Below are 23,566 nucleotides of genomic sequence, written 5' to 3'. Positions count from 1 at the left end.
CCAATACCAACAACAAAACTGCTGAAAGCTATGTCACTAGAGTATGTAGATAGAGGCTGAGGGCCTTGATTTTCTTGTAAACTGTGACAAGACTGGTTTGTTCTGAAAGAAAATGTCTATGAGAACCTACATCCTTCAAGAAGAGAAGACATTGCCAGAGCACCTGCTGATGAAGAAGCAGAGTAGGAAGGAAGAATCTTCTGCACTGATAAAAGAAATATTCAGTAAATAGGTTGCAATTCAAAACATTGTGGAAGGGGCAGCTAGGTGGCACCATACATAAAGCACCAGTCTTGGAGTCAGGAAGACCTGAGTTCAAATCCAGCCTCAGACACATAATAATTGCCTAGCTGTGTGACCTCGGGCAAGTCACTTAACCCTGTTACCTTAAAATTAAAAAAAAGATAATACCTAGAATAAAATTCTAAAAAAAATGTGAAAAATATTACCCAGACAAAGCCCTAGCCAGTCAAAATGTGGACCTGTTTAATGAATAATGTCACACTTTAGAAACATTTTAAAACATGGGCAAAAACAATTTTCTCTTGATAGGCTCCAATAGTGTTTAGTGAAGCAAAGAGAAAGAAAACAGAAGAAACCCCAGAGAAATCACCTGAAATTGTCTTGGAAGACAATAGGAACATGGGGTGATGATTGTTCATTTCAACAGTACATTGATCAAAGACAGTTTTAAATGACTTGTGATGGAAAATATTAACCATGTCCAGACAAGAAACTGTGGAGTTTCAACAAACAACAAAGTTTATTATCCTCAAATTGGTAAAAACTATCATTGTATGTAGTTGGAGAAAGAAATAAAATATTTTCATAATTAAAAAAAAGAAAATTAGTCTACATGCTAAACCCTAAAATAGCATATATAAATGTCCTGGAGTCCATGATAAGTTCTTGAGACTTGACTTACTTGTTTTGAAATTTCTCTGTCTGACTTGTCCCATTGCTTTTCCTCTTCCTTGTAAGCATGATCTTGTCCTAATACATACAAGTCAGTACAGACCTATTGAAAAATCTCCAGAAGTGTCAGGCCAGTCCCTTGTAAGAAGTCCTTCAGATCCTTCCCTTATATGGGAAGGTTCCTCCTGGGCTTCAGCTGAGGAGACTGCACAATATGGGGCTAAGGAAGGTGAGAACAGGAACAAAGGAGGGGACCAGCTTCCCAGTGAGCAAGAAAGGCAATTGTAAGTCTGTCTATAGTGGGCAGGGGTAAAGGGATCTTTATCCTGTTATTTGTACTCTATACCCCTTCCTACCATGTTTTCTCTATAAGAGTCATGTCCAACTGAGACTTATATTACTGTTCTTTTGAGCTGATGTTTTATTACTTTATGGGCAGGATGGGCATTCTTCTTATACAAATATTGGCACATTCAAGTAATATTTTGTTGCGCTTGTGGAATTCTGATGTTTAAAAATTTACATTCCACTGTAATAACATGGTAGTGATGTTATTAAATAAATGAACACATCCAACAATTATTTCCTGTAAACTATCAAGAGAAATCAGATTCCAGCCTTATCCTCTCTCTGAGCTCAGCAGAATGGCCTCCTCGTGACTTCAGTACTCATCATTAATTTGTTTGGAACTTGTGATGAGTCCTGAAACTGACTGACCAGTGTCACAAGATTTTTCTCCATAAGAAATAATCAAATTATTGTAATTTAATTCCTGAAAATTTCTCAGAACTTTCTTATATTACTAGAGTAATAGGAAATAATGAGATTGTTTCATAATACAGACCCTTAAAACTGAAAGACATGGTTAAGATAGCAAATTAATTACATGAAAATGAAATAAAATAAAATATAACTTCATTTTATCAATCCTGAGAATAGTTCCTGGCATAATGGGATGTTGGCAAGACAGGGGAGAAACAATGTTTTTCTGGTTCTGCTCATCTCACTCATTATCAATTCATGGAAGACTTACCAAGTTTTTCTGAAATCCCATTGCTCCTGATTTCTTATAGAACAAAAGTGTTCCATCACATACATATGCCACAGTTGGTTCAGCAATTCCTCAATTGATAGACAACCCCCTTGCTTTACAATTCTTTGTCACTACAAACAGAGATGCTATGAATATTTTTGTACATGTGGTACTTTTACCCTTTTTCATGATCTCTTCAGAGTATAGATCTAGTAGTGGTATTGCTGGATCAAAGGAAATGCACATTTTTATTGTTCTTTGGCCATAATTCCAAATTGCTCTCCAGAAAGGTTAGATAAGTTCACAACTCCACCCACAATGCCTTAGTGTCCCAGATTTCCCATATCTCTTCCAACATTGATCATTATCATTTCTAGTCATATTGGCAAATCTGAGAGATGTGAAGTGCTATCTCCAAGATGCTTTAATTTGCGTTTCTCTAATCAGTAATGATTTAGTGCAATTTTTCGTATGACTACTGATAGCTTTGATTTCTTTGTCTGAGAATTGCCTTTGCATATCCTTTGACCATTTGTTAATTGGGGAAGGATTTTTTTTAAACATTTGGGTCCTTTTTCAGAAACACTGGTTGTAAAAATTATTTCTCAATTTGCTACATTCCTTTTAAAATTGGTTGCAGTGATTTTGGTTCTGCACAACAATTTTTTAATTTGATACAATCAAAATTATCCAGTTTGTTTTTTATAATGTTCTCTATTTCTTATTAGATCATAAACTATTCCCTTTTCCAAAAATGTAACAGGTAGACTCTTCCTTGTTCTCCTAATTGGCTTAAATATTATCTTTATTGTCTAAATTCTACACTTATTTCAACTGTATCTTGGTATAGGGTGTGAGATGTTGGTCTATCCCTAGTTTCTGTCATCATATCTTCCATTTTCCCAACAGTTTTTTTCAAAGAGTGAGTTCTAATTCCAGAAGCTGGAATGTTTGGGTTTATCAAACAGCAAATTATTATAGTCATTTTTCAGTTGTCTCTTTTGAACCTGATCTATTCCACTGACCCACTCCATTCCTAAACCAGTACTAGATAATTTTGATGACCAAATCCTTATTATATAATTTTAGATCTGGTATGACTAAACCATCTTCCTTTGCATTTTTTCATTAATTCTCTCAATTTTCTTGAACTTTCATTCTGTCATATGAATTTAGTCACTATTTTAATTTAATTTAGGTAGAATTACCATTTTTATAATATTAATTCAGCCCACCCATGAGCAATTGATTTTTGCCCAGTTATTTGGAGCTGATTTCATTTGTGTGAAAGTGTTTTATAGCTGTTTTCATAAAGTTTTGAGTTTGCCTTGGTAGATAGGCTCCCAAATATTTTATGTTGTCTGAGATTATTTTAATTTTATGTTATCTGAGTTTATTTGAATTTAAAAAATTTTTAAATTTCTGTCTCTGGCTGCTCTATCTTGTTGGTAATACATAGATATGCTGAGAATTTATATGGGTTTATTTTATATCCTGCGACTTTCCTAAAGTTGTTCATTGTTTCTTCATTACCAATTCTAATTCCTTCAAATTTTCTTTTCTTACTGTTAAAGCTAACATTTCTAATACAATATTGAATAATACTGATGATAAAGGGCATTCTTGTTTCAACCTGGATCTCATTGGGAATGCTTCTAGCTTATAACCCAATCCATATAATACTTGTTGATGATTTCAGGTAGATGCTGCTTATCATTTTAAGGAACAATCCATTCACTCCTTTGTTCTCTAGTGTTTTTTGTAGGAATGGGTGCTCTATTTTGTCAGAAGCTTTTTCAACATCTGCTGAGATAATCATATGATTTCCGGTATGTTTCTTATTGATATAGTCAATTATGCTGATGGTTTTTCTAATACTGAACTAATCCTGCATTCCTGGTATAAATCCTGTTTGATCATAGTGTACTATTCTAGTGATAACTTGTTGCAATCACTTTGCTACCATTTTATTTAAAATTTTTGAATCCATATTCCTTAGAGAAATTGGTCTATAACTTTCTTTCTCTGTTTTGACTCTTTCTTCTTTAGGTATCAGCACCATATTGGTGTCACAGAAGGAATTTGACAGAGGTACTTCTGTCTCTATTTTGTCAAATAGGCTATATAGAATTAGAACAAACTATTCCTTTAATGTTTGGTGGAATGTACTTGTGAATCCATCTGTCCCAGGAGATTTTTTTCTTAGAGAGTTCATTGATGACTTGTTGAATTTCTTTTTCTGAGATAGGGTTATTTCAGTATTTGATTTTCTCTTCTTTTAACCTGGGCAATTTACATTTTTGTAAATGTTCATCCATTTCACTTAGATGTTGAAAATTATTGGCATACACTTTGGTAAACTAGTTCCAAATTATTAATTTAATTTCTTCCTCACTGGTGGTGAATTTACTTTTTTTCATTTTTTGCTACTAGTAATTTGGTTTTCTTCTACTTTTAATCAAATTAACCAAAAAGTTTATCTATTTTTCTACAAACCTATTCTTAGTTTTATTTATTAGTTCAATAATTTTTCTTTCAATTTTATTAATTTCACCTTTAATTGTCAGAATTTCTAATTTGGTATTTAATTGAGGATATTTAATTTATTCTTTCTCTTTTTAGGTGCATGTTCAGTTCCATTCATTGATCTCCTCTTTCTCTGTTTCATTCATGTAAGCACTTAGCAATATAATATATCCCCTTATAACAGCTTTGACTGTATTCCATAAGTTTTGATATGTTGTCTCATTGTCATTGTCTTGGATAAAATCATTAATACTTTCTTTGATTTGTTGTTTGATTCACTCATTCTTTAAAATTAGTTTCCAATTAGTTTTAGGTCTATCTCTCTATGGTCCTTTATTGCATGTGATTTTTATTGCATTGTGGTCTGAAAAGTATGCATTCAATATTTCTACCTTTCGGCATTTGATTATGAGGTTTTCATGCCCTAATACATGGTCCTGTGCCAGTGTCTCCCATATTGTACAATCAATACTAAAGTTCTTAAGGAAGGGTGTCTAGGTATCACTTCTTCTAACCCCCTTGTGAGTGCTTGCCCTGTGTGAGTTCTCAAAAAAATGGGGAGGAAACCAGTTGTAAACTGGCATGCTAATTAGATTTGGAAGAAACAGATAATCCAAGGCCTCAGAAGCAGAATAGACAACATGTTAGGGTATTATGGGAACACAGGAGTTCTGACAAAATCTTCCAATCTGAAGAACACCAGCCTACTTTCCCTTTTCTTTCTAGGTAAGAAATGTAATTTTCAACTAACCACCAGTTTTCCTCCATTCTTCCCCCATTCAGAATCAGTCCCAGTCTTGAATCTTGTCCTACAGCCAGGTCTGAGTTCTCTTCCCTCTTCCCCCAATAACTTGACTCTGTTTGACCCAGATAAGCAAGATCTAACCACTAATCCATTTCCCCTGTGTTGAGCAACTCATTTCATCCAGGATCACAGTGGATTACTCTGGGTGTGTTCAGACTTACTGGTCCACTATGTCAAAAGCCCTTATGAATAATACTTAGTTGCTTCTCTTTCTCTGTCTACTCCATCATTCTGTAATTTGTCCGTTAGTATTAAACCTCTCAGCCAGGTCAATTTTCTCTTTTTGGAAGAGTCATTGTTCAGGACCATGGCCAACATCTCAGTAGCCACATGTATAGCCTAAGTTTTTGACTGAGGGAATATACAAAGAAAAAGTTGAATCCAGATCTGCCCTTTTACTTCTCTCAGACACCACAGACTTTGCAACATAAGTGACAGATAAAAGGGATTTCATTATTTATATGAGATTTAGATATTATGAAACACTTTGAGTCTCCATGAAGACAAATGCCAGGGACCAGAATTTTTTGAATAAAGAGGTTTAAGAGGAATTGGAAGACCTCTAAGAAAGAAAGTCAAAGGACATCAATAGAAACTATTGCAAAGAGGAGGGAAAAGAGTGTGTTGGAGAAAGGATCATCTAAAGATGGTGCATGTATTGGAGAAGTCCTTGACCAGGAGATGGCAGCAAATAGCCATTTAGTCTTCCAAGTCCAGTGCTCTTTGCACTATGGCAACACCTACTGGTCATAATGAGAAGGGAAGTCCCTAAATGGGTAGACACTGTCATAACCCTCTCTCTACCCCGTCCCCAATGCATTTTGGCTGGCCTTCTAGAAACACAACCTGCCAAACTTTTCACTTTAGCATGGGATTCTTAGGAATTCTTTTAAAAGTCCATCATTAAGAGTGAATGTAGAGGAGGCAGCTAGTTGGGCCCAGTAGAGTACTGACTCTGTCTATTTTTGGAAGGGTAAGAGGGTTACATTACTTGATTAATGAAAGACCCCCTTCCTTCTAGAGTCAAGCCCCCATGGTGATCTCACAACTTCTTTTAAGAACCACTCATCTGTTTTCTTCTATTTTGGTCAACTGCAATCCCATGAGAACAGTGTTTGTTTCATACTTCTTCAATATTCAACCAAGTGCTGTCTACCACCAGACTTCTCCCTCCAGTTCCTGATATTCCTCTTATGCTTATGTCTTATATCCATTGTTATTGCATTGAACAAACAAACATACGATTCCTTACGAAGCTAATTTTGAACAAGTTATTGGAGAGTCTCTCACAAGTAACAAGACAGTAGCATTTTTTTCAAGGTACAGCAATGCATATAAGGCAAAATTTGCATCCTAGTCCAACTTAAGTAGTTCGCATCATTGTTATTCAAGCTTTATGCATTCAAAGATGGACATTTGACACAGATGGACAGTATTTGAATTACTAGGTTCCTTTTGGGGTTAGGTGTCATGTGAATTCCTGAGTCCCTGCTCTTCTTGTTGGAGCTGTGTAACCATATCATGCACAGCAGCCTTTACTTCAGAGAGGTCGAGGTTAAGAAAGACATGGCCAGAAAAAGGGCTGAGGTCATTGGTGACTTTGGAGATTTCTACTTCGTTAGTACAGAAGGAATCAAGGGATAGGGCTGCATGGAAGATACACAAAAATGATTGTTGAAGTAATGTCATGGAGATGACCAAGGAACTCAGAGGATTCTTGGGAATGAAGGTGGCCACGATCGCTTTGGCAAGGACAAGTAGATGGAAGGTGGAGTCAGGTGATTTATAAGTGCCTACTATTTACCATTTAAAAAAAAATTCTCATTATAATTCTTACAATCCTGTGAGATAGGTGTTATTATCCCCATTTTACAGTTGAAGAAATTGAGGTTAGGTGATTTGCCCAGGTTCACACTGCTAGTAAATATCAGAGATAAGATCTGAGTACAGAGCATCATGCTTCCAGGTTCAGCAACCTATCCACGGTACCAACCAGATGTCTAGAAATAGGAGGAGTTAGAACAAGTTTAAATACTTATAGAGACTAAGAATTTCATCAGTTCAATACAGAATAAAATCCCTCCAAACTTTCCCCACCTATGCTTATATGAGGAGGTCACACCTTCCCACACAGACTTAAGCTGGTCTGACCCACATGTAATATCCAGCCCTGATTCTTGGAAGAGGGTCCTCCCATCTTGGACTGTTTTGCAAATTGATACCTCAGCAACCAGCAACCAGTGCTTGAGACATAAATGTGTCCCTGTCCTCATCTGGCTCACCTTGGGCTCAGAGATCTCCAGCCTGAACATCTTGAGAAACCATGATCTCCCCAGTCCTGTCCCTCTAGTTCCTGGTCCTCTGGGCCCAGGTTAAGATCTGCCATGGGTGTTTCCTTGTTAGGGCAGGGGAGGCAGATGAGGGGCTGGTTCCCATATCAAAGGGAAGGACATCTCAGATCAGTCAGAGATCCCATACTGGACTTGCTTCTTGATTTAAATCAATTTCTTCTCATTTTCTTTCTCCCCCTCCAAGGGTCCTGTGCAGCCACTGTGATGACCCAGGCTCCAGCTGCCCTGTCACTCCTGGAGAGTTACCATCAGCTGCAGAGCCAGTAAGGGAATTAGCAATTATTTAAACTGTTACCAGCAGCCTCCAGGACAATCTCTGAAGCTCCTGATCTATGCTGCTTCCACCCTGCAGTCTAGGATCCCTGCCCACTTCAGTGGCAGTGAATCTGGGACAAATTTTACTCTCACAATCAGCAATGTAGAGGCTGAAGATGTTGGACATTACTACTGTCAGGAGACTTATGAGCACCCTTTCCCACAGTAGTTCAGACCCGAGCAAAAGCCTCCCTCAGCTGCTGAGCTCTTTACTGAGGAGAGCAGCTGCTTCCTCCAGAGGATCTGGGTCTGAGCCACCAAAGTCCAGATGTGGGGGGCACATATCTCAGTCTCTCACATTCTACAAAGGGGTAGAGAGTGGAAAGAAGGAAGAGGAGAGAGGAACTTCTCCCCTGTCATCTCAAGTCCTCCTAGCAGCCCAGTGAAGCTGGATCACATCTTTACTCCTTGTTCTGACTTCCCGTGTTCCCTGACTATGGGAACTGTTCAGATTAAGATCATCATGGTCCACTTAAGGCAAAGATTTGAAGGTTTCCTGCCTGAGAAAGGGAAGGTCTGACACATTAGATGCTCTTCTTATACTCTGTCTTGACAGGCAACACCAGGACAGGATCCTCAATAATGTTGGGAAAATGCCATTTAGTATTTCCCTCCTTATTCTGGGATTATGGTTCCCCTTTACCAAGAAAATTCAAATAGGGCATGAAGAGTCTTACACAACTGAAATACCTGAAATGCAACAACAACAGCAACAACAACAAAAATTCCAGAATCCCTCACCTGAAACATTCTCTCAGTTGCTAGCCCATCTGCCACAGTCCAAGAGAGTAGTTTTCCAGGTCCTCTCTCTTCTAATTTTCTCCCTCCTATATTTTTACTTCTCCCCAACTTCTGCTTCACCTAAATGAATTCTTTTTTCCTCTTTCCCTTATTCTGAAACCTTCTCTTCTCCTTCTCAAGAATCCTTGCATAAAAGATCAAATACATACATTATCAGAGATCTTTCAAAGCAGGGAATAAGAGGACTGAGACAAGCCACAAGGTTCTATTGATCTTTCCCCCCTCTCTATTTCAGGAGGAGGGCTCCTAATATCAGACTGTTCCAATTTCCCCTTTGCTGGAGTTTCAAGATTTCCAACTCAAGAAAGCTTGGGATACAGTTTGCTTCCATTCCATACAAACATTTGAAAAATGATTTTCTTTCTGTACAAGTAAGAAAAAAAGCAGGTTGAATGATTCCAGAGTGTGGTGCATTAGGAAAGTGGCTGGACTGCTGATCTCAAAGCACAGTCATTTGTAGCCCACATGAGCCAACATAAGCTTCCCTTAGTATAACTGCTGCTCCCAGGTCTAAACTCAAGGTGACCTCTCACTTTCAAGGCTCTAAGTCTACCACTAATGCATCAGATATTCTCTAATAGCTTTGACCCAAGCCCACACCAGTGTGTTTTCCTCCAAAATGTAAGGGAAGTGTGTTTTTGATCAACTGGCCTTACAAGGGATATTGTAAGGATAGTTGAGACAAAACGTCCTCCCAAAATCAGATGCATGGTCCCAGAAAAAGTGAACTCAAGAGCACCGATACTGGGCTCTGATGACTCTGGAAGAAAGAATGAGAGGTCAGCTTCTTCACACAACTCTGCCTCACTTCAATCTAAATTATAGTTGAGTCAAAAGCAGGTGATGAAGCAGAAGGTACAGATAACCTGGGAATTGTAGTCAGATCCCTGCACACAGGAAGCCTGGGTCTTAGGGTCATCTTTTCAATAGACTGTAAGTCAGCAACCCCTGGAGTCTGAGCAATATTTTTGAGGACTCCTCTGCTTACCTCCTGGTGTGAAAAGGACCAGAAAAGGTGAGTAGAAACTGTGTTTTACTCAACCCTGACCTGCTTAGCAAAGAGGGAAATAATTTCACTCAGATCAAAACACAAAAATAAATTGAACAAAAACTTTTCTGAAAATGTTTCCACTCACATTTGGTATGTGGAATGTGCACATGAGTTTATGGACAACAAGAAATCCAGTATGTAGACTCAAGATAAAGAGACACACATTTCTGCATGTGACTTCTATCTGGATTCATTTTGTTTGACAATGCTTTTTTACTATATTGGCATTTTTTTCTTTTGACATTTCATTCTCTCAATTGGGATCACTGGAATGGAGGAAATAGAATCATTGACATAAAAATAGATCCACTGAAATATTTTTAAATGCATGGAAGAGAACAGAAGAAAGTTCAGTAGAGGGTCTATATCCTGAAGAGATGCTGAAAAAGGGTAAAAACATCACTTGTACAAAAATATTTATAGCAGCCCTGTTTGTGGTAGCAAAGAATTGGAAATCAAGTAACTGTCCTTCAATTGGGGAATGGCTTATGTATGTCATGGAACACTATTGTTCTATTAGAAACCAGGAGGGACGGGAATTCAGGGAAGCCAGGAGGGGATTTGCATGAACTGATACTGAGAGAGATGAGCAGAACCAGAAAAACACTGTACACCCTAACAGCAACATGGGGGTGATGATCAACCTTGAAGGACTTGCTCATTCCATCAGTGCAACAATCAGGAACAATTTTGGGCTGACTGCAAAAGGAGAGTGACATCTGTATCCAGATAAGGAGATGTGGAGTTTGAACAAGTTCAAGGACTATTCCCTTTAATTTAGAAAAAAACAGATATCTTATTGTCTGATCTTGTTACCTCTTAGACTTCTTGTCTCTTCTTTAAGGATATGATTTCTCTCTCATCACACCCAATTTGGATCAAGGTACAACATGGAAACAAAGTAAAGACTGACAGATTGCTTTCTGTGGGCGGGGGGGGGGGGAGTAAGATTGGAGGGGAAAATTGTAAAACTCAAATAATATCTTTAATAAAAATAAATTTAAAATAAAGAAAGTTCAGTAGAAACATAGAGGAACAGACATTTTTTAAAAATGAAGAATTTAATATATAACTTTTTCAAAAGACAAACATGAAACGGAAATGCATGTTTTATAGAGAGTACACTTGTGTTTTGTTGTGTGTCTATGTGTGTGTATGTATGTGTATAAATGCTATCTTAGATTTTTACAATGAAATTTAAAGATAATGCGTTAGAGCAGCATATTCAAGAGGAGCAAAGACCTGAAAGCAAGAATGCCCTAGGGGCAGCTAGGTGGCGCAGTGGATAGAGCACCAGCCCTGGAGTCAGAAGTACCTGAGTTCAAATCCAGCCTCAGACACTTAATAATTGCCTAGGTGGCCTTGGGCAAGCCACTTAACCCCATTGCCTTGCAAAATCCTAAAAAAAATGTCCTAGAGAACGGCTATAGAAAATTTTGTATATAAAAATAAAAGAAAATCATCACAGAATAAAACATAATGGATATGAAGAAATGAAAAAATGGAAGATTTGAATAAAGCAAAGTACAATAATGTAAATCTCAGGTAGAAGGAAAGTTGAGAGAATGACTACAGTGAGAAAACACTCCATGACTAGATATCAGAAATCTAGTTAAATACATTGCCCAGCCATGGTGTGAAAGTGAAATATAATTCTTTCCTTTGAAAAGAGATCCCTTGGACTTTAAGTGGGGTATTGGGAATGTTGTCAGACATGGAAAGTGTATTAGATTGCTGGTTCAAGTATATACATATATGTGGGGGTCCAGCCTCCACGGGGTCCTTGGCACTTGACAGGAGGGATAGAGTCGGCGAAATGAGTTGAGTCAACAAGTGGGTATAGGCAGGAGCAGGTTGACTGACTGTCAGCTGCTTAGATTTATTTTTATAGTCTCAAAAATCATATGAAACAAGCAAACTAAAATAATTTCCTTGGTTACAAAAGTATACAATTTTCATCATTAATCATATAGTTCATATGGTTACAAGTTTGATCATATAGTGGTTACAAGTGTGATTATCAATCACGTAATTAATTTTCTTGTCCCTGCTCAGACCGTGATGACCTCAACCTGCCTGTTGCCTAGTTTGTTGCTGCATAGTAAAGTTATTGATTAAACAGAACTTTCCTTAGAATAATCTTTGATATAATTTGTTTAATGGAAGCTTCTTTGTTTTTGTACCGCGTATCTAATGTTTTCGATATGCTCCCTTGACAACCTATAGCGAGAGTAGTGATGTTTGTCCACCTGTCCATTGACTTCTTCAATAACTAATTTTCCTTTCAGCCCTTGTTGGTAGACGCTACGGTTTCTATGACTTTTTATTCTATACCAATAAACTAAGGATGTTAGAGTTCACATATTGGTTACCTATACTAACTATTCTCTCACCATCTTTATCATATATTCCTGTGTATGATAAGGGGGGCAAAACTGTTAATTTCCCAGGAATTCTATCTGACCCATCTTGTATCTGGTTTCCCTATATATATTCTGACATCTCCCTGGAACTCCCAGTGCTGTGTCTTCCAAAGATTTCATAATGCTGAAGCCTTTTGTATGTCTCAGGGAGAGGCAGTCCTGTTAAATTTGGACAGAGTTCACAATCTGTTTTATTCCAGGAATTTCTCTGAAATCCTTCCTTTTATAGTCATTCCACTATTAGGATGAGTAAGTTTTGCAATCAATAATAGACCTATAAATATGGGTATACATGGAATCCCTATATATATTGAAGGAAATGTTGTTCCATCAGGCAGTGTGACTGCCCTGAGTCTTCTTGCCCTGACTGTGTCAAACAGCTTAGAGACCCTGGCTCCCAACACATATTTATTTGTTTGTTTGTTTGTTTGTTTGTTTTTTTGTTTGTTTGTTTATAAAGGAAGAGTTTGAAATGGTTGTTTGAAAAGTGACAACAAAGAAAAATTAACAACTAAATGTATGAAAAATTAGCAACTGGAAAACATTAGGTTTATATTTATATTTTTATATATGTATATATATACACATATATAAACACACACACACACACACACACACACACACATATATATATATATATATATATACATATATATATATATATATATATATATATATATATATGTCAATACATTAACCCTTCTCAGGGCATGTCCCTATGTAGAATTCACAGCTACAGATTGAGTCACCAGGAAGGTTAATATTAATTATTAGAAGTTATGCTGAGGTACCATACTCCTGACTCTACAGGAATGTCTATAAACTCCCTATCAAAAAATTGCCTCAATTCATTAGAAACCTTCATTAAGATGGTACAATAAGGATAGTTACTATAAAACTGACCAAACAAAAGTTGGAACCACCACTTCTACAAAGATCCATAGATCAAAAGTGAACACAGTAGACATGAGGCTCCTATAAAGAGATAATATACGACAATGTTGTCATTCATTACATCAGATGACCTCTCTCCCTTTGGTTACCACTCTACAACCCCTTTCCATTGTATCTCTATGCTGGTTGTCTATGATCTTTGCTTTTCCAGAGCCCATAACCATCACCCCACTCTACCAGGAGGGATTATGGTACCTACACCTACCTGTCACCTGTATGTTTCTCTCTGCTCCTATAGTAGATAGGCAATTCCTCTGCCCTCAACTTGATATAAGTAGATATTTCAAAGTGCATCAAAACTAAAGACTCTAGATTTCTCAAAATTCTATGATAGAACAGAATAAACACAAAGTGAAAGAGGCATCCATCTATCTTCAGTGCCATGGTCAAGAGGGGAATAGACAGGGCAGCCAACTTTCCCCTTTCTGGTTCTCCAAAGACAGCTAGAAGATGCCCTAACTTCCTCATACTGAATCTTTTTATGTGTGTCAAGTTCTAACTTAGTGACCCCTGGTCCTATCAGTTAAACAGGGAATTAGATTTCCTCATCACCCAGATAGTACATATCTTCAGTCACACATGGACAGAAACAAACCCAAAAAAGTTTCATATGGTAGACCAGAACCATGAAGAAAGTATCTGTATTAGCCCCTGAGAAGGGTAAAATGGTCTGTGGCCCATGCCTGTAAAACTAATGTAAAGTCTAATAAACCTCTCATCATCAAAACATCTGCCTCACATTCCAACTGTTGCTAAATTCTTTTCATTCTCCCTGCTGTCATCTTTTCTTCCCCTTCCATTAAATTAATATAGTCATATACTCTCTAACATTTATAGTCACATTCCTCCTCCTCACCCCTCTACCTCCAGCACCTCCAGCAAAAGGAAACTAATATCTCCTTGCCCCAATATAAACCAAATTTGTTCTCTGATTTTTTCCTGCTCAATAATGGAAAATTCTCTGCAGGAGAAGTCAATCTCAGCTGGATCCCTCTCACTTGAATCTAATGTACATATGGTCGCTTGGAGTCAAATCCAAGGGACTTTTCTCAATTTTCATTCTCTCTCATCTTCAGAATATGACACTATTGATCCCCATCTCCTCTTAGATATTCTTTCTCTCTCCATTTTTAAGACAGGGCTCATTTTTTGGCTGTCCTAGCTATCAGACCACTCTTCAGTCTCCTTTGCTGGATCCTCCTCTAATCATACATGTCCCAATTCCATAAATATGTAGACCTACTGTTTGCAAGGTATTATGCTAAGCCCCAGGGATACAAATAAGAAAAAAGAGATTCTCTTCCTCAAGAATCTTACAATAAGATGGGGGGGGGGGCAATACACAAAAAGATGTTTGGAGAGGAGGAGGAATTAGGAGGTATCTTGTATCATGGAGCTGAAACCAGAAAAACTGCACATAAAAAGTGGAATTGATCAAAAAGAATAGATCCATTGGGTCATGAGAATGAGCTCAGAATTCAGATTCTGGTCCGTATAAAGGAATATATTGGGAGGATTGGTGCTTCAGCTTCCAGTTCAGTCAGAGGAGAAGAAAGGTAGGAGGTGGTGTCCAGGCTTGAGGCAGTAGAAGTGTGGTGATGAGAACTGTTGAGCTTATCCTCAGAGGAACTGAATTCAGAGAGAGCTGGAGAGGCAAAATGAAATCCTAGAGGGATCACTATGGACCTTTTCCTCTCTTCTCTCTATATGATTTCACTTGGTAATCTCATTAGGCTACATAGATTGAATTATTCTCTCACTAAGGATGACTCATATGTCTGCCTTCTCTGTCCCAACTTCTCTGCAGGCCTCCAGTCTCTCAAACTGGGTGACCTGTCTGCATTTTAAACTCATCATGTCTAAATCAGTGTTGTTTGATACCCCCTTAACTCTCCTACTTTCTTTATTACTATAAAAACAAAACCAGTCTTCCAATCCCTCAGGTTCACAATCTAGGAATCATCCTGGATTCTTCCCTCTCTCTTCTTTCCAATTTGGCCTCATAAATTTTTGTCCACAGTTGCTCTGATGCAGCTTTCCCATTGGACTAAGATCTTCCTGACAGTAGTGACAGTCCCATTTCTTTTTTTTTTTTTTAGGTTTTTGCAAGGCAAATGTGGTTAAGTGGCTTGTCCAAGGCCACACAGTTAGGTAATTATTAAGTGTCTGAGGTCAGATTTGAACCCAGGTGCTCCTGACTCCAGGACCAGTGCTCTATCCACTGCGCCACCTAGCTGTCCCTAGACAGTCCCATTTGTGATGTCAAGTTTAATAAATGCTTGCTGACTGACTGACTGAACTGATTGTAGCATCACTGACCTCAAGCATCAGTTAGTACAAAACCTGCATGGCCAGACTGCTCGACCCAAAGCAAAGGAGAGTTTGATTGTGACTTTTGTAAATCTCGATGAATAGCCAGGACATAGACAAGGATCTTCTTAGACATTCCTACAATTTTCTTGCTTCCTCCTCAATGGAATTTTTATTAATTTGATATTCATTTTTTCTGCATTTTTTTGAAAGGTAATGGTGTTAAGTGACTATCTCAAAGTAACACCACTCAGTAAGTATTAAGTGTGTGAAGCCAGATTTGGACACAGATTTCCTTGACTCTAGGGATGGTGCTACCTAGCTGCCCTTAGATATTCATTCTTGATATCTCTCCATCCATCCTGTGCTTCCTTCTCACATAAAATTCTAGTCAACAGGGTCTTTCTGGTGCTTTCCACTTAATCCACTGAAATGTGACTGTCTGAGAATGATGTCTAAGGGCACTATGTTGGAAGCTAGGCTATTTTTATTTTCTTTGTCTTCAAAGTCTTTAGTTGTCTGCCCTGGAGCCTGATGGAACATGAATGTCAAGGTGATGGGGTGCTTTGACTTATGTACAGGTTGAATCCTTTACCTCCCTCAGGATCCCTTGCTAGCTCAACTAACTGGTCAGGCCTCTCTTGTATCTGAGGGTGGGTTGGCAATTGATGGCGATAGCAAGTTCCTTCTCCCAATGAATTGCTTTTCCCTATTTTGACCATGAGCTGTGAGCTAAAAGAGGAAATGTGGGGATAGGGATTTGGGGAAGAAAGGAGGATACCTATCCAAGGGCTCCTGTGTCTATTTCTTTTTCTCTAGGAAGTCAGTATTGACAACATGTTGTAACACACATCTGTGATGCATCTTTTCATTGCATTTGAGTCACCTGTAATTGTACTGAACCAAAACTCAACTCTTAGAACCTTGTTAAAAATTTGTAGTGACAAATTATCTTCTATTACTTAACAACCCTACTCAACTGCCTTTACCTGGCTTGAGGTTGTTGACCACATGAAGGTGATCTTAAGCAGGGGATTCTTATTTTCTTGGAGAATGCAATTGTTCCCTTCTCTGATTCCTTCCAAATCTGAAATTCTGTAAATTCTATGGACTTTCCCTAATACTTGGAATAAAATAATCAAATATGAAAACCTTTTGGACTGCCCAAATACAGTCCTGGTGAGCAAGAAATTGTGTTTTTTTCATACCAGGAATACTTTCTATTCAGTGAGTAAATCATAAAACAGCACTTGTAGAAAAGCATGGAAGAATATTGTACCAAATGAGAAGAGATGGACTATGTGTGGCACTAGCAAATAGAGTAGCAACATCAGTGACATCACTTGGGATAAATAGAAAAGGGAGAAAATTTCTCTTGTTTTCTTCAAACACTGATCTGGTCCTTCCACAGCCTTGAATAGAAAAGGGCGTTTCCAGAAAGTGTCTGTCCTTTAGATGGCAAGCCCTGGAAGACACAGAACAGAGCTAGTTCCTTCTAGTGCCCTCAAGTTCAATTAAAATAAGAATCCTATTCCCAGTAACTGGGGCTTGCCTCTTCTTTGGAAGCCTAACATCAGCTTAGATTAGGAACCTACCTCTCTGTTTAAGCTCTTGTAGCTAATCTACACTCTCTTATGTGCCTTCTGGTAACAAGTATTTCTATGTATGTGGAATTCCTCGTAGAGGTGTTCACAATTCAGCAGGAGCTGGCTATTCATGAAATTGCAAGAAAGGAAAAAGGAAGAAGAATAATCTCCTCCCAAGGGCAGAGGCCTAGGAGGATAAAAAGAGCAGTAAATGGGAGGAAAAGTCTAAATCCCTCCCAAAGGGGATGAGAAATTATGATTTAGTAGGGTGGCTAAAGCCTCGTTTATTTTTTCCCTTGAGAACTGCTAGACCATGAAGATAGGAGGGTCTGTTTATCAGCCAGGGTCCCAGCTGCACAAGGCTGGTGCAGACCAGCTGACACCTGTCTTGCCTCCCAAGGAAACATTAAGTGTTGACCATAGAAGGAAAATAAGAAATTATGCTGGCTGTGGTGCCGTCAATTCATCCTTGACACCTTTCTGAGTCTCCAGCCTACTTCCAGTAGTGTTTCTGGAAGATGTGGCATCTCAAGAAGACAATTTCAGGGGATCCATTAATGTTTCCCAACTAGATACTATCAAGGCAGCTCAGAGTCCAGGGTTCTCTATTCCCTCAGTTTCAAAATTTTCTCAGAAACTGTCTCCAATACAAGGTTGATGCAACCAGAAAAGTGAAGGTTTGAACACTTTTAATTATGAATAAATCCTTATTTTAACTTCTCTCTCTCTCCTTTTTTTAAACTCTAGGTAGGGACCTCTTTATTATAGTGAGGTTTCCATTCCATTCTATCAATGATACATTTCCCCCATCCAGTACTGATTATACTGGAATTGAAAGTCTTTCAGAATCCAGACTTTACATTTTTCTTACACTTGGCTCTGTTCTGTATACTTTATGGTCCTAAGACTGACCGTATTATTCCCTAAAAAGAACATTCCATCTCTCAGTTCTGAGCCTCTTTACTAGATCTCCCCCATGGATGGAATATTCTCCATCTCTCACCTACATCTCTGTTCCCTTTCCAATTTTAAGACAAATAAATATTTACTTTCTGCATGAGGATTTTTGTGATAGTTCCCTTCCTCAACACCCATTTTCAGGCTTTCATAATTGCCTTCACATAAACTGTATCTATCTTATAAGTCCCTATGCTTTTACTAAAAGGTCTTTTGTATTAGAATGTGAGCTCCTTGATGAAGATATTTTAGCTTTCCTTTGTATCCCAGGGCATGGTATCCTGCCTGACTCATGAGAAGAGCTTAACAAATTCGAATGGACTACTTACTGACTAACCACATTTCCCTTCAGCAATCCCTGAACCTGTCCTGGTGCAGTTCATTCTTTTCTTCCCATTCAGATCTAGTCTTTAAGGAAATTGCTAATAAAACTTCAACTCATTAAATGGGCTCAGTTTTTATACTTTGGACAACTTTTTTAGATTCCATCTCCAACTGTCTAAATGTAAGATATTTCCTCAAAGAATTTTCCTCCATTCACAAATAAAAATGACAGAGTGAATAAAGGGTAAAAATTACCTTGAATCACTCTGAGTTCCTTTTCTGAGGTTAGACTTCCACTCTCCAGCTTTCCTTCTCCTTGGTAGTTGAAATGCCTTCATGGTAGTGTCCTCTTAGTCCTGCCTTCCCTTCCCCAGACTCTTCTGGATTTCAATTACTTTTCCCTCTAGCACCAATGTCATTGCTTAAGGAAAACAGATTTCCTCATGGAAATGGAGTTGTGAAAGAAAGTTAATGCCCTAAACCATTCCAAGGAATATAAGAGGGCCAGGCCTTCCATTTTAAAAGACTCCACACTAAGCTTCCCAAAAGATCATTAATTACTGGAATAAATAGTTCATGAACTGGAAGAAGCTGCAGGATTTCAGAAACTGCCAGCATTCCCTGCCTTCAGTTCCTAACATCTTTTCTGACAAAGATCCAATTAAAAGCAATCATTCTATGTCTCCTTTCTGATTTGATATCTTATGTTTTTATCAGATATGTTATAGTTATATAAAACATTGGTATTTCTCCTTTTGGGAAATTTTGTGGTTCTCCTAATAGAAATGATCAGACCAGTTTCCAGTTTTCTCAGAATGATCTTTCTCTAATTGTTGGGAAAGCCAACTTGTAGATGCATTTAGAGGGGAACCACATTAATTTACACTGTTAGGTCTCTAATTATTTATCAATAAAAATGAAATAACAAAAGTTACCTTAACATGAATTTTTATTCTCTTGGATCAAACCAAAATACCTATAGATGGAAGATATCATTAAAGATATCAACCAAGAGTTTAAGGATGAGAAAAGTATTTATAGACATCACACAAAGACAAACAAAATCTCTGCAACCATGATTCAAAGGAATGCATTAAATTGAGAAGCAAAAAAAACTGTTCCTGATAAAAGACTCATTTCTAAAATATAGAGAGAACTGAGTCAATTTACAAGAAAGCATGTCATTCCTCAATTGATAAATGATCAAATGAAGAAATTAAAGTAAAAAAGTCAGAAAAAAATTATTCTAAATGATTATTGTTTAGGGAAATGCAAATTAAACAACTCTGAGGTAACACCTCACACCTATCAGACTGATAAATATGGCTAATAAAGAAAACGATCACTATTGCAAGGGATGTAGAAAAACTGGGACACTAATGCATTATTGGTTGAGATGTGAACTGATCCAACAGTTTTGGAAAAAAAGTGGGAAGTATGTCCAAAGGACAATAAAACTATGCATACCCTTTCATTCAGAAATAACCATTACTAGCTCTATACCCAAAAGAGATCATAAAAAAGGTTAAAAACCCATATGTATAAAAATATTCAAAGTGGCAAAGAATTGGAAATTGAGGTAATGTTCATCAACATGGAGAATGGCTGAACAAACTGTGGTATATGAATACGATGAAATAATATTGTTCTATAAGAAATCATGGGCAAGTAGATTTCTGAAAAACCTGACAGACTTACATGAACTGATGCTGGGTGAAATGAGTAGAACCAGAAAAACATTATAGACATTAACAACAACACTAGATGATGATCAGTGATGATGGACTGATTCATTTCAACAGCACAATAATCAAAGACAATTCTAAAAGACTTGTGATGGAAAATGTCATCCACATCCAGAGAGGGAACTTTGGAGTTTAAATGCAGACCAAAGTTTACTATCTTCCTTTTTTAAATGTTGTCATATGTATTATTTTGTTATTTTACCTCTAATGTGGTTTTTCCCTTCCATTTGGATTTGAATCTTCTTTCACAACATGGTTAATATAGATCTATGTTTAGCATAATTACATGTAGAGCCTATATTAGATTTCTTTCTATCACAGGCAAAGAGGAGAGGAAAAGAGGGAAAGAGAAAAATGTAAAACTCAAAAGCTAGTAAAAATATGATTGATGAAAACTACCATTTCATGTTGTTGGGAAAACAAATAACTAAAAATATTTTTAAAAAAAGAAAAGGAAACCAAAATAGAGTCATAAAATTTTGATGATCAACCCATCAGAATACATATTAGCACATAAAGGTGTCATTGATTACTTTCTGATTTTCTAATCCATCTATCCATCAGGTTCATCTTTTGTTGGAACTGATAAAGATACAATTAGTAGCAAGATTACTCTCTTCCTATTCTGAATTACATTTTATGATATTATAAGATATATTGTAGACTTAGAATACATTGAGAGTTATTCCTTATCAAAATGTGATAAGTATAGGAATTTATTTAAGTCTCTTATAGACATAATCAGCAAATTTCCTGAGTTCCTAGGATGTTGTTTGTCGAATTGTTGACACAACTGTGAAAACCAGACTTGCAGATCCAATTAGACAGGGATCAGACTGTTTCCTACAGGCAGAGTCTGTCTTCAGATTTGTTACTGGAGAGACACTGTCCTTGAGGAGGACAGAGGTTAGCATTCCAACTTACAAACCCCAATTAATGCGTGGGAAACCATTATTTGATCAGAAATAAAAGATTAAAGGCATTCAACTTCAACCTCAAAGAATCTGCATTTAGATTTATAGTTTCAGAGACACAGCCTTTGAGAAGGGCAGAATTATAAACTGGAAGATAATTAAGGATAAACCTTAGGGATTGAGAACCCTGTTTTTGATCAGAAATTTGGGAAACTTCCACACACTATTTGGGGGGTTTGTTTTGATAAAGATGGAGTGGTTTGCCATTTTGTTCTCTAGCTCATTTTAAAGATGAAGAAAATTGGATAAATAGAGGGACTTGACTTGTCCGGGTTCACACAACTTAGTATCCAAGGCTGGATTTAATCAAAGGAAGGTGAGTCTTTCCAGCCCCAGGCCTAGCATTCTATCTCCTGCACCAGCTAACAGCCCAGGAAACCATTAAAATGACCCAAAATAAAAGCAAAACTAAACTCAGTTCAGGTGGGAATAGCAGGAGCACACATCACACAAGAGTCCCAGAAGCAGAGACATCTTCAGTGCATCCAGTTCTCAGGGTCTTCCACTGAGCTAGAGACAGCCCCTTCTGCTTCTAGAGATCCCACAATAGCAGCTGCTTTGCATAAACAGATCCCCAAGGGCAGGGCCTGCAGGCCCAGGGAGATAAACTAGGTCTGGGGGCAGAGCAGCCACAGGGAGGAGACACTGCAACATGGGGTCCCTGTCCCAGCTTCTCTGTGGGCTCCTGATGCTTTTGGTCCCAGGTGAGAACATGAGCCAACACAATATTCAGTCCTTTAATTGTTTATAAGATGAGAGAATTCAAAGAATCTTAGAAAATGAGCCAAGACAGGCTAAGTGGGAATGGGGTTTTCTGGGATTTCAGAGGGATCTGCAGAGCCAGGTTTTCTATAGGCCAAGTGTCAAAATGAAGGAGACTCAGTAAGGCTCATTCCATGTTTCTTGATTACTAATTCTTTTTTTTTTTAGCTTCCCGGGGGGAAGTTGTGCTGACCCAGTCTCCAGCCTCAGTGTCTGTGACCCCAGGAGAGAGAGTCACCATCAACTGCAAAGCCAGTGAGAGCGTCACACAGAGTAGTGGAAACACTTACCTACACTGGTTCCAACAGAAGCCTGGACAGTCTCCTCAGCTTCTCATTTACAAGGTTTCCAACCTGTTCTCAGGAGTCCCTGCCCGGTTCAGTGGCAGTGGAGCCAAGACCGATTTCACCTTCACAATCAGCAGTGTGGAGGCTGAAGATGGGGCAGTTTATTACTGTGCTCAAGCATCTTTTTACCCTATCACAGTGATACAAACCCTATCAGAAACCTCCCCAAGCCTGGGCTGGTCCTGGTCAGGAAGGCTGGGCTGCCACTTCTGCTTCCTCTCCTCCAGGTGCAGGGTCTCTGAGGCTGACAAGATTAAAGGACTCAGGCCCAGGAATAGGTCTTAGTCTGACATCTCTGCCCTGAGGTCTCTTGCCCCTCCACCACTCCCAGCCTTGTATTGTCAATGAAAGAACCAACCCTTCTCAGACTGGATCACCCTTCAACACCCTGGACCTAAGACACTTTCTCATCCATATTTCTTCTGGTTCAGCTCTGAGCGAAAAACAACACAACAACCAGAAATTCAAGGTGCCTTCTTCTGTCCTTTCTTCCTAGCTCAATATTCCAAGGCAAAGAATAACTAATGGAGCCAAGAGCTCAAGAAGACCTTTAGTTGCTTACAGATTCGTGGGTTAAAGATATAATAAAGGTGATGCCTCCTCTGTATGTTAACTCCTTCCTAGATTCATTCTCTCTCTCCAGGGAATGTTCTCTGTACAGAATCAGGAGCTGCCTCTCATCCATCTAAAGCTGGAAACCTGAACAGGATTACTCTATTCTCAACTCCACCCCTCACACAGGCATGGAACATTGATTATGTCAATTTATAAAATCATGCAAACATTCATGCATTCAGCAACATATTTTAAAGTAATTTCCCTTCTCAAGGGTCAGAGGGTTTATCCCTCCATCATCTCCTTTCTAAGCTTCCTATTCCCTCTTCTTCTTCTTCTCTTTCTGGGCTTCCAGTGTCACTGTGATATAATTAGTCTGTCAATTGGAAAACCCAAAATAAGACTTCAGTCTCTACAGAGGACTACCTTAAGAAGGGAGTGTTGTTGATGGGATGTGGGGTCACCAATTAAAAATAGAAATTGAGGGTTCCTGAAAAATAAAGGAATTCACATGCTCCCTGGGATTTTAAAGCTGTTCAGGATTTATTACAAATTGCAGTAAGCACTTTGAGGACAGAGTAGGTGAAGTTTGAGTGAGGGTGAGAGTGAGAGTGAGAGAGAGGGAAAGAGACAGAAAGAGAGAGAGATAGAGAGAGACAGAGAGACAGAGAGAGGCAGAGACAGAAACAGAGAGAACAGTCCTGGCCACATGGTATGGAAGAGACCCATGGTGCACGTGGCCTAAGAGAGAGAGAGAGAGAGAGAGAGAGAGAGAGAGAGAGAGAGAGAGAGAAAGCCATCCTACAGTGTGGAAGGCAGAATCAAGAAGAAG

General features: G+C 38.3%; 1 long non-coding RNA gene across 3 annotated transcripts in view; it reads right to left on the bottom strand.

The window, feature by feature from the left end:
- Positions 1-22,936, bottom strand: part of LOC141495973 (uncharacterized) — a 41,518-nt gene extending 18,582 nt beyond the window's left edge. For all 3 annotated transcript variants that reach the window (XR_012470916.1, XR_012470918.1, XR_012470917.1), the window contains exon 1: positions 22,123-22,936. This is a non-coding gene — a long non-coding RNA (uncharacterized LOC141495973). The remainder of the gene's footprint in view (positions 1-22,122) is intronic.
- Positions 22,937-23,566: the final 630 nt, after the last annotated feature.

This window comes from Macrotis lagotis, chromosome 1 (assembly GCF_037893015.1).
Source record: "Macrotis lagotis isolate mMagLag1 chromosome 1, bilby.v1.9.chrom.fasta, whole genome shotgun sequence".
Taxonomy (NCBI): Eukaryota; Metazoa; Chordata; class Mammalia; order Peramelemorphia; family Peramelidae; genus Macrotis; species Macrotis lagotis.
This window is presented reverse-complemented; position numbering and strand designations above follow the sequence as displayed.